Genomic DNA, 7017 nt, shown 5'->3' on the forward strand with positions numbered 1-7017 from the left:
CATGTGGCCAGCATGACAAAGCCACTTCTGGCAAACCAGAGCAGCGCACGGAAATGCCATTTACCTTCCCGCTGTAGCGGTACCTATTTATCTACTTGCACTTTGACGTGCTTTCAAACTGCTAGGTTGGCAGGAGCTGGGACTGAGCAACGGGAGCTCACCCTGTTGCGGGGATTCGAACCGCCGACCTTCTGATCAGTGAGCCCTAGGCTCTGTGGTTTAACCCACAGCGCCACCTGCGTCCCTTTTCTCCTGGTACATATCCCAATAGTGGCAAACAGATTCAGTGGGAAACAAATACACAGTAAACACTGGAGAATCAGAACCAAACCTGAAACTCCCTAACAACCAGGAAAAATCAGGATTCCATACTCCACATCCTTGCTCTCATCTGTGAAAGTTGTGAGATTCTCCAGCACCATTTGCTCCCCCCCCCTTGAAAAAGTGGCTCTCTGTTCCTCTCAACCCATTAAGATGCTTCTATCTTCTTCCTTCACAATCAGAGGAAATGATGGATGCCTCTCAGATTCCCAAATCTCCCCCTGGAGAGTTCTCAGTGGTCTATGCCCTTTTGAGGCTGTCCTTTGCAGTTTCAGCGTGAGTTTTAAGGCAGGGAATGAGGAAAAGATCTTACAGTCACCTCCATTGTGCTCCTAAACAAGGTCCCTTCTGCAAGTTGTTTACAATATAGCAGATTTTTAAAAAACCAGTGCAAATACAGTATATGCCTTTTCTGCTGTCATGTATTAGGCCTACTGTGCATCTTGCAAATGTCTTCACTGAAAGGTCAAATCCACACTATCCCTTTTCTTTGGGGCTTCCCCCAAAGAATCCTGAATTCCCAGTACCCTCAACAAACTACAGTCCCCATGATTCTTTGGGAGAAGTCGTGCTTTGAATGTATGATGTGGATGTGACCAGATTCTGATTCCTTCCAACTTTACAGAGAGGATATAAGGCATGCACACATGGCCACTAGATGGTGGTCTCGTGCTTCCATAGCCTAGCAGGGTTCTGCATTCACCTGCTGTGATAAGTTGGGAGGATTTAAAATCTTATGGCAGACTTACAAATCCTCTCCACTTAATCTTTTGCCCTTTGGACTTCACAGAGAATCACATCTGGCAATTACTCTGTGCCGCATATTTGCAGGGTTGCAAACCAATCGCACATTCTTGACTCTGCAAATGGATGGCTTGCAAAAAATCTATTTCGCTCCACCTGTGCTGTTAGGATCACAGGCTGCGTCACAATTCTTCCACTTCGCCCAGCAGGCAGTTCTGGTCTAATGATGCTAACCTTTTGTTGCTTGTGCAGGTTACAACTAGTAAGGGCTTGCTGTTTGCTGCTGCCCTAGGCTCTCCGCAAGGGTGAGATGTGTCACACATCACTGAACTATAAGAAAAACAAACATCTGCAGAAAACAGAAATATAACAACTCAGCATAGAAGACTCAGCATAGAAGCATCATCATGTATGAGGTCTCATTTAGAGGTATGATTTTGCATTTAGTGGTATGAAAATATGGTCACATCATCAACACCATATATTTAAATCACATGGCTTCCCGAGAAGAAGAGTTTGGATTTGATATCCCACTTTATCACTACCCGAAGGAGTCTCAAAGCAGCTAACATTCTCCTTTCCCTTCCTCCCCCACAACAAACACTCTGTGAGGCTGAGAGACTTCAGAGAAGTATGACTAGCCCAAGGTCACCCAGCAGCTGCATGTGGAGGAGCAGAGACCCGAACCCGGTTCACCAGATTACAAGACTACCGCTCTTCACCACATACCACACTGGCTCTCAGAATCCTGGGAACTAGTTTGCTCCCCACAGAGCCACAGATTCCTGCACCCTTCTGTTCCCAGTTCCCCCCAGTATTTGGGGGGAAGTCATGTGTTTTACATGTGTGTTGCGTATATGGCCACATAGCTGGGTTTGTAAAAGCCTAGAAGTCATTGCATTCCCTATGTCAGATGCAACAAAATAATCAGTGGTTTAAAACCAAATACTGTACACAGAATAGAAATACAACAGAGCATAATTTTCTCAACCAGTTCATCCAACAACAGAACGAAATGGTAGATCTAACCTTAGCCCACAATGTTCAATCTATAATACTAATATATATGAAACAAAGAAGATAAACAGAAAAAATGGGGGGTCAATTACTTAGGTTAAAATATGAATAAAGGTAAAAGATAAAGGTCCCCTGGACGGTTAAGTCCAGTCAAAGGCGATTAGAGTTGCGGCGCTCATATTGTTTTCAGGCTGAGGGAGCTGGTGTTTGTCCACAGACAGCTTTCTGGGTCATGTGGCCAGCATGACTAAACCGCTTCTGACACATGGAACACCATGACGAAAGCCAGAGCACATGAAAACACTTGCTTACCTTTTAGAATATGAATAATTTGAGAAGACAAGTGTAATCAGAAAGAGGAAGAGGAAGACTAGTTGTGTGCTTTTGAAGGAAAGCACGTGAGCCAAAACTCTGCATTCTGTTTTAAAGACAAAAATCAAAGGTACTTCTCATAAGTACAGTACTTCATAAGAGAGCACCTTCCGAAAATGGGATGAAACCAACACTCCAAGCAGAGAACCAGCTCCAGAAAAGAGAGCATCTGCCTTACTTTGGCTCAGTGCAGTGACCACTCTAAAGTCCTCTTGCCCTTCTCACAATGTTCCAGTTTCTGCTTAAACAAACCACTTCAGTTTTCCATTGTGCTAAAATTTAGCACCTGGCTGCAAACAGCAGAAGAACTATTAGGACTCTGTTGTGAAATTTAAGGACTTGTTGAGGCAGCTTACAATGATTGGATTGGGATAAATGACATACACTAAAAAACACACATTTAAACCAGAAGCGTTGGGTATTCAAGCAATTCTACTACAGGGTAATAAAGGCCTACTAAGTGACCTCAAGCTGCCTTTCAGCTTAATCTACCTCACAGGGTTTTTGTGAATGAAATGAGTGGGGATTGTATACAGTACATTGGGCCCCTTGGAGGAAAGCCTGAATATAAATATAGTAGATGAAATAAAATTCACCTTGCAGTCACATTTCTTCCAGCTGTGTTCAGAGCATGACTGCCATAGGCTTGGATCTTGCTCCATATGCCCAGGAACATGCTTTAATGGCAAGAAGACCCAAATACCTGACCAGGTTCCTGAATAAAATTGTGCTAATTTGCATGCCAATACGCTGTTTACTTGAGTTTGTTGGCTGCTGTGATAGAATCTCTTTTTTAAAAAACGTTGAGCTCATAGCCTTACGAGCTGACTACATGACAACTGGCAACAGCAACGAAATGGACAAGATGCACCAGCAAATGTCGTCCTATTGCAGCTTGTTATCCGTGACCTTAATTCAATCTTCCAAGAATGTAAGATGACACAAATGTCTAGGGCTGGGAGTGTCTATATCTATATATGTGTACACATGAGGAAGAGCCAATAATTTTGCCTGCTATACCTTTCAGTAGAGCTGCTCATGCCATTGGCTTTGAATATTTAGGGGAGTTCTGTCTTCTGAAGCTCTCTCTCTCACACACACACAACTCTAAGTGCTGTGGACTTGCAAGAGGAGTGACACAAACCGCCAACAACGTGTGTTCCTTTGACTTTTGTATATATAGACAAGGAGGGTCAAAATAGCTTCTGCAGGACTGGAGAGTACATAGATTTGTATGCAGAGCAACAGAGTTGTCATATCAACTTTCATAATGAGGGGCACTGCAAGCCAAACTCGGAAAATGATGTTAGGGACCTGAATGTGACACTTCTGCAATGTGTGGTGATACAAACCAGGACAGACTCCCACAGAGAAACTGGGGTGAGAAACATGAGTCTCATGCTCTCCGCTGCATTATGTCAAATGAGAACTTGGTAGGAATGACAGGACACCCTTTTGCCAAAGCATTGCCCCTCACTGCTCAGCAGGGATTTGCTTATCCCACCCTGGACCCTCATTTCAGAGCACCAAAGAATCTCAGGTTTCCCCAATTCTTTCTTCAGTTTTGTAGGAGCATCCTTACAATGCTACCACTCTAAGGAAATGAAACAAAACATCAAACATCCTTTCTTTCTTACAGTCATGTTGTTTTAATTAAATATAATAAACTGCATGTAATCTTTAATGTAGGTTTTATATAATGTGATAGTGAGAAGCATGGACAGGACGTTTCGTGGCCCTGGTCCATACATTTAAAATTATCCCACTGTCACAACTGGCCATGCAAAGCAAAGAACTGAGAGTCAGGATGAAGACCTTTCAGTCAAGCAGGCATAGTGGAAAGTACTTTCACTCAGGCATAGTCCCAGCCTGCCGTGATCTTACAACATGAGGACTCCACAGAGGCAGAATCCACTGGGAAATCTGACGGCTGGTTCACAGACACCCCAGGAGATCAAGGTGAGAGAACCTTGAAGAGAGATCTCCACAGCTGGGAACCCCATTACCTTGACTGCAGCAGGAGACTCTGGCCCTTTAACTACATGAGGCAGAACTTGGTGGGTGGGGCTTCCAGTCCACTACTATGTAGACCTGCTATAAAACTCAGCCAGTTGCTCTAGGCTCTTGCTGAAACAACTTGGATGTGTTGCTTTAGAAGTTTTATCTATGATGCTGAACTCACAACTTGGGTGCTTTTGCCTGTACAGCCAGGAACTTCTGACCTCCGGTTTTGTGGACTATCACCCCTATTTGTGGTGGACATCCCTGTGGATCACAATACAGCCTGACCTGGAACTTCATATAGTTCTTCAACATGGAGGAGAGGCCAATGGACTGCATGGGTGGGTAAAGTTATCTTAAATACAGAGCCTAAAGGCACATCATAGCTCAGCAAGCCATTCAACCTGGAACCTCAACAGCATACCATCAATTTGTAGCCCTAACAACTCCGAGCACCCACATGGAGAGGCCCCCATGGGGTAGCCCATGTGTGAGAAGGTTGTTCTGGTCTGATAGCTGATGGCAAGAGACTGAGGCCCTGCTTGGGAAGGGTTTCTCTTTCAAAAAAGGAAGGGAATCCAGAGAGTGGGTGCTCTGCAAGATCAGGCACTGACGTGAAACGACTCATACATTCTTGCATGAGGCTATGGGAATGAGGTTACTTGCAGGGGAAGAATGCTGAATGTATGAATCAAGACATGGAGAGCCTGCTTACAAGCAGCTGGTGAGAGCCCATCAGCACAGCATCCAAGGAAACTTTGAAAGAATTGAGATCCATCAATAGCCAGCCAAATCCCAAATCTTGATGACTCCCAGAGCACTGTCCCACAATTGACAGTAATTATGTGAAAGGAAAATTCAGCAGGTGTAGTTTGCACAACAAGCAGACATTCCTTCTTCCGCACGATTATTAATGGCGCAAGAGCCCTACTGTCTTTTGCAACTGACCCCAGTGGTTCAGAGTGTGAGGGCAGCATCCTCTTCTTCAGAAAGGCCTGTAAAGAGTTTTCTTTCAAATTCTATTTCTGATGGATTCAGGGACTCTGGGTTTCAGTAACTGGGGGGTCAGGGGCTGGGTCACAACAGTGCTGAGGGCGAGCATAAAAGCTCCTGGTGTCACATAACCCAAGCTGGAATTGCAGCAGTTACCAATGCTGAATCTGACAGCACTTGGTGTTTGGGAAGAATCACCTTGAATATGACCACCTTACTTGAACTTGACTGCATCTTGCTGTCAGCAATTCCTCTACACTGCACCCTACACTGCACCCAGATCAATAATAATAATAGTAGTAGTAGTAGTAGTAATAATAATAATAATAATACCCCGCCCATCCGGCTGGGTTTCCCCAGCCACTCTGGGCGGCTTCCAACAAAATATTTAAAATACAATAAAACATCAAACATTTAAAACTCCCCTAAACAGGGCTGCCTTCAGATGTCTTCCAAAAGCCAGATAGTAGTTTATTTCCTTGACATCTGAAGGGATGTCCACAGGGAGGGTGCCACTACCAAGAAGGCCCTCTGCCTGGTTCCTTGTCACTTCGCTTCTTGCCGTGAGGGAACCACCAGAAGGCCCTCGGCGCTGGACCTCGGTGTCTGAGCTGAACAATTGGGGGGGGGGAGAGATATGCTCTTTCAGGTATACTGGGCCGGGGCTGTTTAGGGCTTTAAAGGTCAGCACCAACACTTTGAATTGTGCTTAGAAATGTACTGGGAGACAATGTAGGTCTTTCAGGACCGGTGTTATGTGGTCCCGGCGGCCACTCCCAGTCACCAGTCTAGCTGCCGCATTCTGGATTAGTTGTAGTTTCCGGGTCACCTTCAAGTGTAGCCCCACGTAGAGCGCATTGCAGTAGTCCAAGCGGGAGATAACCAGAGCATGCACCACTTTGATGAGATAGTACACAGGCAGGTAGGGTCTCAGCCTGCGTACCAGATGGAGCTAGTAGACAGTTGCCCAGGACACAGAGTAGACCTGCACCTCCATGGACAGCTGTGAGTCCAAAATGACTCCCACGCTAGGCACCTGGTTCTTCAGGGGCACAATTACCCCATTCCGGACCAGGGAGTCCTCCACACCTGCCCGCCCCTTGTCCCCCCCCCAAAAAACAGTACTTCCATCTTGTCAGGATTCAACCCCAATCTGTTAGCCACCATGCATCCTCCAGCTGCCTCCAGGCACTCACACAGGACCTTCACCGCCTTCACTATTGCTTTGACATTTGCAGCTCTTGCTTTACATGCCTTGTGCTTCCAGTCTGCTTAATATTTTGTGAGACATTTAGATTGCAAAAATTAAAGCAGTCTACCCTCTAGAGCAACAAATCCATTTTGAAAAAGAAATGGACTGTGGAAAGTGATGGGGGAACACTTTGAAAAGCACAAGGTAAAGGAATGATGAGCAGGACAGGACATAAATGCTCGTTGTTCTTGTACACCTTGTCTGCACCTCCATGCAAACAAATCAGAATGAATGCTCAATAAAGACCGGATATAAACTAACTTCTGTGTATGCTTTGTGCAAGCAAACCTGGATGAATGTTAAATAAATAGGTCATC

The sequence above is a fragment of the Zootoca vivipara genome, chromosome 5 (assembly GCF_963506605.1).
Source record: "Zootoca vivipara chromosome 5, rZooViv1.1, whole genome shotgun sequence".
Lineage (NCBI taxonomy): Eukaryota > Metazoa > Chordata > Lepidosauria > Squamata > Lacertidae > Zootoca > Zootoca vivipara.